Genomic DNA, 15,054 nt, shown 5'->3' on the forward strand with positions numbered 1-15,054 from the left:
GTCACGAACAAAGTCCATTGTTTAATGGAGAAAATGGCAAGGCTAAAGAAATCATCAAACAGGTCAAGTAGGTAATTAATGTTCCTTGGTCGTGCTGTGCCTTGTGGTGTGATATATAAAAAAAATTCAGGTGGCCCTCTGCTGTTATTGATCTCACTCAGGAGGACAAGAATTCACAGGCAAGGAGGGGAAATATCTCTTCCTCAGCAATCTATTCCCTTGCTTGTCCTTCTCAAGATATCCACAGCTAATGTGTTGAAATTTCTCCTCTTTTAGGGTCACTGATTAGCTTTTGTTCTGACCCAAATGAAATAGATGAATCACAACCTAAAAATATGTTAATCATTGGATGTTGTTTCATTTATGTTTGAAATCACACAAACAAAAGAACAATATAACAATAAATCTTGGTAAGGCATTGAACCATTGATGTCTTTTGAATTTGAGAATAAAACGGAGGGCAAAGAATAATTATTTAATAGGCTGTCAAAGATAATTTCTCTATTATTCATGCTAAATGAAATTTCCAACCAGGCAAGTGAAGATATTAAACTCTTTGAAGAAGAACCACACACTTACTCCAAGTATCCTGACTGACACATATCCCAAAAGTAACACACCCGATCAGTTATCATTCTTGTGGAACCTTAAAATGAGAAAATTGGCTGCCACGTTTTCTAAATGCTTCATTGGCTGAGAAGAGATTTGGGATATCTGAATGACACGAAGGGAATTGCATTTTTTGCATTCATCTTTATTTCATTTTCCTTATAAGGGAAGGATGACATGATTGAGCTCATGAAACGTGGAACTATAGTTAGCATTTGAGAGGCAGAGAGAGGCTTATGGAATAGGTGGGTGTAGGGCGCGTCGGAAGAACCAAAGACTTATTGATCCAAACCAAGGCTTTTATTAACTAAAAGACTGGAGCATATCACAGATAGGTCGACTAGTCCAGAATGACCTGGTCTGGCTAGGAGCAATCCTTTAAGACCTGCCAGTAGGTGTGGCTACACTCTCAGCCAATCACAGTCATCCTACACTACCATCTGTCCATATGTACAAATACACATTGGTGATAGAATCTGTACCATCACAGTGGGTACATGAGAGAATAAACACAATGTAATAAAATGTAAAATGATACATTAATTAAAAGAAAAAGGAAGAAATATGCTGTAAAGAAACATTTTAAGGCAGAAGGAGCTAAGTTTACATGTCCACACATCTCTGACATGTGAGGCAGGATTGGTTAACAAAAAGCAGTTAAAGCATATGGGATCCTGCGTGTTATGAAGTCAGAATATTGCTTCAGACTTATTGAAAGCATTAGTTCATCCCCAGCTGGACAATTGTGTGCAATCTTGATATTGCACTTTAAGAAATAAATCAAGCTTCAGAGTAACACCGAGATTCATCAGATGATCCAAGGGACAAGGAATTACTGTTTATCAAAAGACAATACAAGTAGAACAACCAAGAGGAAGTTTTAAAGGTTTTTTTAAAAAATCCTGCACTGTTTTTGTAGAGTGCACAGAAACTACTCCATTGGATGAAGGCCCATCAACAAAACAGCTGACACTTGAAGGTGATCCCTTTCGCCAGTAGGGTTACAATACCCTTCTGAATATATCTAATGAATTGGCCTCAGGGAGTTCCACAAGTTCACAACTCTGAGTGAGGGAGTTTCTCCTCATCCGAGTCCTAAATAGCTTATACTTTTTCCTTAGTCAATGGCCCCTTGTTCTGGGCTTCGGGAATAATCTTTTTATATCTAGCCTGTCTCGTCCCGTCAGAAATGTAATGCTTGAATGACATCCCCTCTCTTTAATCTGAATTTCAATGAGTATATCCAGTCTTCCTTCAGATGTCAGTCCTGCCATCCATGGAATCAATTTGGTGACCCTTTGCTGCACCCGTTCAGAAGCAAGATTATCTTTCCTTGAAATAGGAGACCAAAATTGTGCACAGACCTCAAGGTGGGGGCTCACCACAGCCCTGTACAACTGCAGTAAGACTTCCTTGCTTTCATATTCAAACCCTCTTGCAATAATGGCCAACGAGCCATTTGCTTTCTTCAACAACATTAATCGGGTTTCATGGAGATGTCAGGGTTTTTGATCATTCTTATGTCAGTGGTAGTGAGAAACAAGTGAAGCAGTATGTCTCTTAGATTTAAAAAAAAGGTATAAGCATAAAGGATAACAATTCTGAAGAGAGCAGCAGAGTTAAACTTTCTCAATGACCTTTCTTTAGAATTTCAGCATCTTCAGGGTTTCCCCGCTTAGGTTAAATCTGTTCCTCTCCGTGGATGCCGACTGACCTGCTGAGTATTTCCAGCATTTTCTGTCATAATTTTAAATTTTCCGCATCTAGTTTTTGATTTAGATTTCCTTCAACATTGAGTTGGTTGTAAGGGGAAAGGCTACATGGTAGGCAATGGGCAAACACTGATCCATGTTTTTGTTCATATGATTGATATAATATGGGAATTAAATGATAAATTCACTTCTACTTTTAAAACTAATGCTTTATCATTAAATTAATAAACTTGTGTAACTTTATCAAAAAAAAGTATGACTAAGTCATTGTCTATTATGCTGCCCCAGCTCTTTATTTTTAGAGCTATGACAATTTACCCAACAAAGGTCTGGTTTTCTACCATGATTTCAGTTAGTTAATTGAATTATGTATGTGATAGGTTTTAGCCATGGTTATATCTACTATCATGATAGAATTAAGTTTGTTCAGATACGTAACAGTCAAGAAATTTCAGTATTACTGAAAGATTTAAAATGTTACATAAAATACTTTTCAGTTTATGATGGAATGGCACTCCTGCTGTGTGTTTTTATATGCAATGGACCCAAACATCGTTAATCGTTTTGGCAAGCTCCCACAATAAACTTGGCAGACTCCATCAAAAATAGTACAAACCAGGCTTCAGGCTCCCCTAAAAGACCTTGAACATAAAAGGAGAAGGGCCAGGAACTCTCTGAATCAGACCTTGAAATCTTGAATCTTTGTAAAAATGCTGGAAAAACTCAGCAGGTCAAACAATGTACTTTATATAGCAAAGATAAAGATACATATATAGCAAAGACATATAAACAATATTTCGGGTTTGAGCCCTTCATCAAGGTATCTTTGTATATGTTGCAGCTGTCTGCTATGAAGAAACACACACTTTCGCGGTGTGGAAGGTTAAGCTCTGAGTTTATTGAGGCTGGAAATGCTCCTTTTATACAGTTGGAGTTCCTGCCGTTTGGTTGATTGGCTGACATCAGCTGCACAAATAACAAAAACGGGATTCCCGCCTGTGGGAACATTCTTCCCCAGCCTGGTGTTGCTCTATTAGCTGGGGAGACTGGCCAGTGCCATTTTAGGGCTGCTGGTCTTGTACTGCTCCAGCTTCCAACCGCGCTGGTTCACTATGCTAGGGGTCATGTTAGTGAGTTATGCCGCTGTTTATTACCACTTCTTGTGCCTGCCTGATCTCCGCTGTTGTGGGCCACCACAATGTATCTTTATCTTTGCAATGTAAAATGCTTAATTTGACCTGCTGAGTTTCTATGGCATTGTGTTTTTACTCTAATCAAGTATCTACAGACTTTCATGTTTTAATCCTGAATCTTAATTTGGGAATATCATATAGCCTTGACCTTGGAGCACCTGATCTCACAAGCCTGGAAATCTGACCTACAAAGATTTACGGGAAGTGTATTGTTCTTTAAAATATCTCTGATGTAGAATTCACTCAGGCCCCATTCAGTTGGATTTTGAGAAGCCCAAGAAATCCCCAACTCCCTCTTGCACCCAAGCTGTGCAGCTTCCCCAAGCTTTTCCAGCACGTTTTTCAGAGGCAGTGCATACATGCTTCAAAATGCTGACTGCTTGATGTGGAGGTCACCACTTCCTCCCCCACCCCTCAATTGCAGAAGCTTCCATTTCCTGTGGGCACCGTGCTTTTAAACTGCCGCACCATGGCCCACAAGGAGGAGCTAGCTTCATGTAGAAATTCACCAACTTGTTAGTGATGGTGAATGCAGCAAATCAGGATAGCGTGGATGCTTCCCTTACTTTGGTTGTATCTTTACCTCCCCACATCTCAGGGATGGTGTTTAAAAAAATGTACTGATTATAGCAACATTTTGTTGTTTTTTCTGGTATTTAATTCACCTTCATCTTTCATCAGTGAAGTACTGCCATAAATTTAGATGGCTGTTAATGAATGCTTTGAATCAATGAATAACTAGGGCCTCTTGTTTTGACTTGTACCTAATAACTACTTAAAGTTGTCTTTCATACTTCAAATGTTTTAATTAGATCAATCCAGAATTAATTAGGGTGACTACCTTAATGCAAAGCATAGAACTTCTTTAGTTTAGCTCAAGCAGCTCTCTGATTCCATATAAAGGTGGCTCAATAGGCTTCGGACCTTTTGCAAATTTGTGCAATGAATTAAAAATGAAAGAAAATCTGAGTAGGTTGTATGAGATTTCATGGAAAGAGCCTCCTGCTGCCCAACACCCATTGACTCAATGAGACCATTGAAAATTGCCACATATCTTGAGGGCTTCACCAATATTTTATTAGTAGTTGAAATACACATTTTATAGTTAAGGCCAGATTGAAAATTCTAAACTGCTTTATTTTACAGACAGCCAGAGAAGAAAAATGGTTATAATTAAAACACAGGTACTACGTAATCTGAAACGTACCTCATAGAATGGAAAAAAACCAACAGACTTTAAGTTAGAAGATTGAGAGGGGATCTCATAGAAACCTATAAAATTCTGGCAGGACAGAATGGATGCAGATGGGATGTTTCCAATGATGGGAAAATCCAGAACCCGGGGCCATGGTTTGAGGATAATAGGCAAACCATTTAGGACCGAGATGAGGAGGAATTTCTTTACCCAGAGGGTGGTGAGTCTGTGGAATTCATTGCCACAGAGGGCAGTAGAGGCAGGTTCATTAAATATATTTAAGAGGGAATTAGATCTATTTCTTCAGTATAAGGGTATTAAAGGTTACGGAGAGAAGGCGGGGACGGGGTACTGAACTTTAAGATCAGCCATGATCTCGTTGAATGGCGGAGCAAGCTCGAAGGGTCAAATGACCTACTCCTGCTCCTATCTTCTATGTTTCTAATCATTTTAGTGGTAGTTTTTTTTCACTGGTAATCCGGATTGGCAATGATAACTTCAGCAAAGCCTCGTTGAAGTGAAGGTCTGCCACAGCTGATGCAACCCATTGGTGAAACTTAATTAAATTCTTTGGGCATTTTAGAATCCGAATCAGAATTTATTGTCATGAACAATCATGAAATTTGGTGTTTTATGGCAGCATCATAGTCCAGACATTCATATTATAAACCATTTTCAATAATAAATATATAAAAAAACAATACTAGTGCATGAAAAGTAAGGCAGTGTCTTTGGTTCATTGATTGTTCAGGAATCCGTTGGCAGTGGGGGAAAAGCCATCCTTGTGCCATTGAGTCCTCATCTTTAGGCTCCTGTACCTTTTTCCTGATGGTAGCAGAGTGAAGAGGGCATGGCCTGGGTGGTGGTGGGGTCTTTGAGGATAGAGGCTGCTTTTTTAAGACACCATATCATGTCGATGTCCTCGATGGAGTGACGTCTGGTGCCTGTGATGTCACAGGCTGAGTTAACAACCCTCGGGAATTTTTTTCTTGTCCTGACATTTGGCGCCTCCATACCAGACAAGGATCCAACCAGCCAGAATGCTCTCCACAGTACAGCTGTAGAAGTTTTTGAGGGCCTTTGGTGACATACCGAATCTCCTCAGGCACATCACGAAGTATAGCCGCTGGTGAGCCCTCTTCATGATTGCATTAACTTGGAGGCTCAAGAACAGATACTTGGAGATGTTGATACCCAGGAATTTGAAGTTTTTGACCCTCTCCACTACTGTGCCCTCAATGAGGATTGGTTTGTGTTCCCCTGAGTTCCTCCTCAAGTTCACAATCTGCTCCTTGGTTTTGCTAACATTGAACACAAGGTGCCTGATGTGATACCACTCAAAGAGCTGATCTATGTTCCTCCTGTACACTTCCTCATTGCCATTTGTGATTCTGCCGACAGCTGTAGTGTCCTTGGCAAATATGTAGATAGCATTTATTCTTGTATTTAACTGTGCTTACAACAGGCGAGGAGGGCTGTTTGCCTAATACCTTTTCTTTCAGCCCCATAAGACTTAGCTGTATGGCTGTGTGGCCATCTTTCTCCTGCTAGTATCCTCATGAGTCTACTCCACATTGACCTTGGCAAAATATTATTTCAATTGGCAGTTTTCAGGAAATGCTGATCTTTTCAATGAAATGAAAAACTGACTGGTTCAGTAAATTCCTCATCTTAATCTCTGCATGCCATCCACCCACAAGCTTTGACTGAGAGACCCTAAATACAAATCATTGAACATCCTTTGTACAGATCCAAAAGCTTGACCATGATTATGGATGTCCTTGATGTTCAATCTGGGAAGGACTTCAATGTGAAATCCATTATTTGTTAAAAAGCACTGGAGTCTTGAAAGGTTCAATGTGAGGTGATCAATGTTGGTCAGGCTCCTTGTCATGATCACAGGCAGTGCACTATCTAACAGAATGTGTTTGTGTGTTGGAGTACATTGAACTGGAAGGTGATTGAATTTCCTGTGTTATACATAGCAGCATTGCAATATTTCAAATCAAAGCACAGAAATGCTGGAGGAACTTTGCTGGTCTCACAGTGTCCATAAGAGGAAAAGATATATTCCGGAACCCTTCCTCAGGGAGTGAGTAAAGAAGGACTGGCATCTATATTAAAAGGCTGGGGAAAAGGGAAGAATAGGATGGGGAGGAGTACAGACCAACAACAATCATAATTGGATATGATAAGAGGAAAGGTGGGAATTGATTTTGGCTCTGTGAAAGGAGACAGAGGGAAAAGGGAGAGAATGCTATAGTAAAGGAGACAGGGGGAAGAAGATGAAGGGGGGAGGGTGCTTTCTAACAGAAACTGGAGAATTTATGTTAATGCCATCCAAATGGAGGGTGCCCAGATGGAAGATGAGGAGTTGTTCCTCCAATTTGCAAGTAGTCTCAGTCTGGCAGTGCATGAGACTATGGACAGACATGTCAGCAAGGGAATGGGTTGGGGAATTCGAAATACCCTGAAGAGATTGCAGTATTTCAAACCTTTAGTTAAATACTGTATCAGGAAATCTGACAAGGGAATTTGTGTCAGATTGACGTGCTTAGCTCTGCTAATCTATATTATTGATTGTGGTTGTGGTTAATGCCATCTGCTGGCCGGATAGGAATGGTTAATAATCCAATGAAGAAACAATTATCTGACATCGGCACGTTAATTGATCACACCTTCAAACATTTCATTTTATTCCAATCCTTCTTTGAAATCTCAACCTCTCAAGAATTTTCTTTCTCCTTGTGCCATTGACATCTGGATCATTGGTCATCACAATTAATTATTTAATCGTCATGTCCTCTCACCTCCATCTTCTCTGAAATTACAGACCCTGCTCTAAACTTCCCCCTTCATGGAATTCCTCCTGTTTCTTAGCCAACACTCTTCCTTTTATCCTGCATGGACTTGTTGCTTCCCTCTCCATAACAGCGTGCGCTTTTTCTCACCCTGAATTCACATTAGGGTTCATGTGCATTTTCTCGCCACTTTCTGACATCCTTGGTTTGATCATATGTTTGAAACTCATCTTTTCTTCTCTCAATGTTATTTACCGAAGAACTCTGGCCCTTGACTGAAGTGTTTGTTGGTCTTATTTTAACACTTGGTTGTGAGTTTATATCACGCTATTTGAATAATCTTTTCAGCCAATTTTTAGGGGAGATTGGATTAGGCAAATTTCTTGACATTGTTAATGATCCTGGGTTTAGTTCTTGATTTCTGTGAGGAATTTCTTGTATGCTCCTCCGCTTATCCAACATGGCATCAGTGATGATAGAATGGCAACTGAGTACATGATTGTTAAACACCGACACACTTCCACCAAAGTTGCAGAAGCAACTTGGTGGAATTGTCTGGCCTGACTTTTTATTAAAGCAATTCATTTTTAATTTTTATTTGTTCATGGAAACATGAATTTTGCCTCTTGATTTAGCAAACAAAGATGAAACTGCTAACAGCTTGATAACCATTTCTGGTAGTTTGCAGTTTCCAGAAGTTGATTTGAAAGATTTATGTCATAGCTGTGTCTTACAAGAAAAAGCTGTCTGCACTGGTGACCAGTGGAGTAGGTTACACATTCTGATACCATTGGGGTTGGTAATTATCAATAGTGTATTTGATGATATGTTGAATCTACTCAGATTCCTTAGAAAGTAGAGGTATTGGTGTGCTATCTTCATGGTTGTCTCAATGTGCTGGGCCCAAGGTGAATGTCCAGGAACATGAAGCTACTAATCCTTTCTACCACTATCCTATCAATGAAGACAGGTGCATGATCCTTCATCCTCCCCTTCCTAAAGTTCACAATAAGCTCCTTGGTCTTACTAACATTGAGAAAAAGATTATTGTTCTGGCACCACCCAACCAGATTCTGAATCCCCATCCCATATTTTGGCCCATTTCCCATTATTCGGCCAACTGTGGTGTCGTCAGGGAATTTATGGATTGCATTGGAGCAAAAATCGCCCACATAATCATGGCTAAGGTGAGAATAGAGCAGACAACTACTATCACAACCTTGAAATGCCCGTGCTGATGGCCAGTGAGGAGCAGGTGATTTTGCCGATCTGTATTGATTGGTGCCTGCCAATGAGGAAGTCAAGAGTACAAATTCAAATGGAAGAACAGAGGACCAGATAGCTGAGTTTGATTTTGTTGATGTCACAATGATAAATGTCAATCTTTAGTCAATGTCTAACATAAGTTTTCTTATCCAAGTGATCTCATGCAGAGATAATCTAATGAAACCAGTAAATAATGTGAAACATCCATGCACATTTCCATATCTGCCCTATTGTCCTACCATGCTTAATGAAGATTAGAGGCTGAATACTTTTTTTAAAGGCTGTTCTGGTTTATTTTATATTTGGCTAGTTCCCCTCTTTTATTACCTTTCAACATTTTTATTGCTTTTAAATAATAATAATACATACATACATACATTCATACATACACACATACAGAAAAAAAATTCATGCATAACACTGATACAGCTGTAACACAGTAAGCAAACTCGTTAAGTTGTTTTTTTTTACCTTATAGAACATTATTAATTCAAGGATATATTGAAAGTAAAAGAAAAGAAAAACAAAAAGAGAGGAAAAAATAAAAATCTGATTATGTAATCCAAGCCCTAAACCATTTCAAAGTTGCATAGCAATATAAAGAAAAAGTACACTACTAGTAAATATAAGAATAAACTCAAATCCATGAGAATCACATTACATAATTATCATTCCCAGTAAAGTTATGAAAGTAATTAATAAAGGAGCCCCAAAGATTAGAAAAAAATAAATTTAAAAAACTTTTTTAACATCTTATTTTCTCCAAAGTTAGATATGGCATCATATCATGTAACAATTGATTATGAGTGGGCAGGACAGCATCTTTCCATCTGATCAAAATTACTCGTCTCGCGATAAGAGAAGCAAAGGCTGATATGTGACGTTGAGATGAAGGCAATTTCACTACCTTCTGTTCAACCATCCCAAACAAGGCTATTAACAGATCTGGTGTTAAGTCTGGATTAATAATTATTGATAAAGTATGGAAAACTGCTTCCCAATATTTGACTAGGGTCGGACAAGGTCCACGCACAACTTTAAATTGTAGTAGTGAGTGACGGGCACATAGAGAGATGTATTAATCAACAAAAATGGAATTCCAAGAATCTTCAGAAATTGAAATATGGAGGTCCTGCTCCCATGCCTTTTTAATTTTGTCCATTGAGGTTTGCCTTGATTTCAACAAAGCAGCATATACAACAGATATTAATCTTTTTTTTAGATAATTACCTTTCTATACTCTGCCTACTCCTCACTGGCCGTCAGCAAGGGCATTTCAAGGCTGTGATAGTAGTTGTCTGCTCTATTCTCACCTTAGCCATGATTATGTAGGCAAGTTTTGCTTCAATGCAATCCATAAATTCCCTGCGACACCACAGTTGGCCGAATAATGGGAAATGGGCCAGAATATGGGATGGGGATTCAGAATCTGCTTTGGTGGTGCCAGAACAATAATCTTTTTCTCAATGTTAGTAAGACCAAGGAGCTTATTGTGAACTTGAGGAAGGGGAGGCTGAAGGATCATGCATCTGTCTTCATTGATAGGATAATGGTAGAAAGGATTAGAAGCTTCATGTTTCTGGACATTCACATATCAGAGCCCCTCTCCTTGGGCCCAGCACATTGAGACAACCATGAAGATAGCACACCAATACCTCTACTTTCTAAGGAATCTGAGTAGATTCAACATATCATCAAATACACTATTGAACTTTTGTAGGTGCACTGTGGAAAGTATACTGACTGCTTGCATCACAGCCTAGTTTGGAAACTCGAATGCCCAGGTACACAGAAGTGTACCTCAGGCACAGACCTCCTGCCCATTGAAGACATCTTTGTGAGGCATGTCTTAAAAGGTAGGCAATGTTATGAAGAAGCCCCCATCATCCTGGTCACTCTCTCTTCTCATTGCTATCTTCAGGCAGACAAACAAGAAGCTGAAGTCCAACATCTCTAGGATCCTTTCCAATTCTTCCTGGGCTCCTGAACCTCCTTTTACTGCAACACTGAACCATAGCATTATTCCAATTCTGTCTGCACTATTGAAACAGCACAATTTTAGCAATACTGCAAATGTGAATACTTGTCTCTTATTTTTCTCTGTTCTCTCGCGGCGCATTGTGTTAAAGTATTCTTATTGTTCATTAGTATGCTTTTCTTGCATCTAAATATCATACTTATGAATATGATAATAAATTCCCATCTTCATCTCATCTCAGTATTTTTTTTATTTCGCCTGTTTACGTGGATCACAGTACAAGCAACATCTGGAGAGAACTATAGGCCAAGAGAGAAAAATCTTCAGTCATTCTATCTCTAAGATTTCCTATCACTCCCTGTTCCAAATAGAGCAGTCACCTGGACCCATCAAGTTGTGGATGGGACCAGTGATTGACTAAGGTTTCAGCCAACTGAATCAAATGAACAATAGGCTTTTTGTGGAGGTTTTTCTCAGGTCTGGAATAAGATGGGAAAAAAGCAGAATGGAGCGTCAGAGGGAAAGGGGATGGTATCCTGAAGAAAGGAACGAAGGAGGAACCTGACTGTGAGGCAGAAGATGGAGGATGCCTTGGTTTGGCAGAGTGGCTTTGGCAGAGTGTAGAAAAAAGGGCAAGGATTCTGGACTTGGAAAGAACAAAGTTGAGTCGTCCAGGGCAGGGGGGAACATAGAGAGGGGGCCAAATAAAATGAAGTAGTGGACAGGGGTGAATGTGATTATTAATAACAAAGGTAACAGAAATAAAAAAATCACTCTGCATCAGCCAATAAGTTAGACTGAAAAGGGGTGAAATAGCTATTTGACTGGGCAGGGTGGATGTGGCCAGAAGGTCAGGTGATAAAACCTGCTAGTTACCAACTCTATTAGGCAGCCTTCTTTTTCTGAGTCAGATTTTGTGAGGCCCAATGGTGATACAGGGAAGAGAGGATGAAATGCTTGCTACTTAAACAAGTAGAATGTTTGTTTTCCTCTAGTAATCACTGGTAGACTATATCGATTTGTGAAAATAATGTGATATATTATTCATTTCCATGGATAACTAAAGGATTTGAAAAAGTCTGATTCTTTTGAAGAGAAAGTTCACCTTGCTCATATTTGTTGCTGTTGAGAAAGCGTGAGGTGAGTCACAGTTTTCTAATTTTACTGATTCTACATAATTACATAGACTGAAAAACTGATGAAAAGAACAATATAAAGAGAGGTTGCATCAGCACACCAATTGCTTTTAAATGTGACCTGACTTTATTTTGAAGTAGCAGTCGAATTGCAGCTCATCCAGTGACAATCGGGCATCTCACCACTTGTTGGTGGGATTAGTTTTTTAGACCTGCCAATAGCATCGGCTGAATGAGGAGGACATTGGTTTTGTAATAGGCCAGGTTTTATCTGAGGCTGTATAGAGAACTCTGCATGTGTTCAGGGTATCACCTGTGTTTTTCAGTCAATTAAGCTATTTGCTAGTAACCATGGATTATTATTCCTCAAGGGGTTCTACAATCTAAATTATAAAGGCATAACCTTGAGAAGATGTAAGGCAGTTGTTGTTCACATAACCTATGTACATAAAGTGCTGTTTTGAGTGATATCGAGTACAGCATTTGGAATTTTGGTACCAAACATGGTTCCGTGTTGCCTCTGTTTGGCATGTTCTTGGTGTAAACTGAAATACTCTTGAGTTCTTTCACAATGGCAACAATGAATTCAATATTGACTTTTCTTGTTTTTTTAAGAAAACAAAAAAAATGATTCAACTCCACAGTAATATCTGTTAAAGCAAGAATTTATTGCCTAACTCCATTTGCTCCTTCAGTCCTAATAGTGAACTGGTGCTGTTAAGTAGAGTTCCAGGATTTTGGCCCTCCAAAAATATAGGAGTACCAATGTATGCCTGACAGGTTGGTGCGTGGAGAGGGTTGTACATTCCTGTCTGCCTGCTGCCTTTGTCCTTTTAGCTTTGGGAGTTGTTGAGGAAATGTTGGCAAGCTGCCACCGTGCATCTTGTAGAAAATACACACAGCTGATCGAGTGCACTCTTAGTGGACAGAATGAGATTGATGTTTTTTTTCTGCTTCAGTTAAATTTACGTGTATCTGGTTATCAAAAGCTAATGGGAATGTTATCAAAAACTAATGTTAAATGTGGATGGTTAGGATCTCATTTGTTGGAGATTCTCATAGCCTGGCACATGAAATGTAAATGTACTCCTAGTTGTCACCCCAGGTCTTGTTCATGCAAGTAAAGCTATTTGAGGAGTTATAATGAGAACTGCATATCGTGAAGTCATAGAAACACTGTATGATGGACAAAAGAAAGATTGTCAAAGCAGTTTACAATGATCGGGCATATCAGATGGAACAGAGAAACTCCTTTAGTGATGCGCTGGGATTGAATTGATTGATTTCTGACTCCCCAATTTTCTTGAAAATCAACAAACTATAGATGCTGGTGATCTGAAATAAAATCAGAAACATCCAGTAAGTTAGACAGTATGCATGTAAACAGAAAGAGACTTATCATTTCTAGTTAAAGACCCTTCATCAGACCTGAGAGCAGGGAAAGCAAATGATAACAGGCCTGCAGACTCTCCGAGCTATTACAACTATACTTTGTCATGCCTGTAAGGACTCCATTCTAATCTCCCAGTTTCCCTATCTCTGTTGTATTCACTCCAATGATGAGACTTTCCATACATCTGAAAAAAATGTCCTTCTTCCTGAGACATGTCTCTTTCCATTGTCTTCACTTCCACCCTCCCTCCACTAGTTTTTGCATTAAATGAATAATCCTTTGCAATTCTAAAGATATTCCATCACCAGACAATCTCCCCTCAGCATTTTAGAGGGGCCATTCATTTTGATCTTTTCTTCCAAGTTCACCAACTACTCACCTTCTTTAAGAGCTTTCCCAAGTAACCACATGCTTAGCTTTTCAACTTTTTTCTTCCTTGCATAGAAGGGCCCAAAGAGGCTTTCCAGGGGCAGAAATGATTCACTTTCACTGCCTTCAACCCAGGGCACTGCATTTAATTTTAATAGTGTCGTCTCTTCTACAATGGAGAAGCTAAATGAAGGTTTGATAACCATTTGTGGCACACCCATATTCAGTCCTTGGAAGCATCTCTAAGCTGCCAATTTAGTTCCTCATCCCACACCCATTCTGACCTTGCTGCCTCCGGCCTCCTACATTATTAGTGTGCAGCCTAATGCAATCTGGAGAAATAACACCTCAATTTTCTATCTGGGCACATTTCACCATTTTGGACTCAATACTGAATTCAACCACTTCAGGTAGTTCACTTTCTTTCTATCAAAATGGACTAGATTTCCTTCTGTGCTATTGGCTCTGTTTTTTTCTCACCATTAACGTAGCCTGACTTGCTTGGCATGTCCAGCAGGCCTGCTTTTCACAATTCTTACATTCCTTTTTCTGTGTTCTCATTCTTCAACTGTTCTTAATTCAGAGCATTTATGAACATAGAACCATGTTCTGCCTCCTTAATTTCCTCCATAATACACTGAACATGTTCACAGCTTTCCCCCCACAGCAACTGTGGCCTCGTCTTAGAGATATCCCCTTTGTTCCATTCACCTGCTCTCCCTGCAACTTGATTCCAACCGCTTCTCAGTTCTGACAAAGCACCTTTGACTTCAAACATTGATTCTGTTTCTCTTTCCACTGATGTGGCCTGACCTGCTAAGTGTTTACAGTCTTTTCTGTTTTACAGAGTTATCTTTATATGAAGTAAGGCATTAGGAAGTGATAATATTTTTCCCCCAAGATTCCCAATGATTTAAATTATACTGACTTTTTGAAGTTGTAGAGCTCGTCGAAAGAACCAAAGACGTTGATCCAAACCAAGGCTTTTATTAGCAAAAGACAGGAGCACTTCACAGGTGGCCGACCAGTCCAGAATGACCTGGCTAGGGACACAACCCTTTAAGGCCCAGACAGTGGGTGGGGCTTAGCTCTCAGCCAATCGCTGTAAGCACAGTATAGATACTGTAACTATATACACTATATACATTGGTGATAGATCTGTACTATCACAAAGCTACAATAAAGTAAATTTCTGTTTTGATGTCAAGAACGATCACACTCATCTCATCTCCTTTGTGAGCTTGTTTACCCCAAGGGTGTATTTAATGAGATCAGGAGCTGAGTGTTCCGAGTGGAAGCTAACCCGATTACACTAATTATTGAGGGGAATGTGCTATTCTTCTATCAATAACCACCATGATCAGATTGCCGATGATTAGGTGAAAGGATGGCATAGATGTAT

Source organism: Narcine bancroftii, chromosome 8 (assembly GCF_036971445.1).
Source record: "Narcine bancroftii isolate sNarBan1 chromosome 8, sNarBan1.hap1, whole genome shotgun sequence".
Classification (NCBI taxonomy): Eukaryota; Metazoa; Chordata; class Chondrichthyes; order Torpediniformes; family Narcinidae; genus Narcine; species Narcine bancroftii.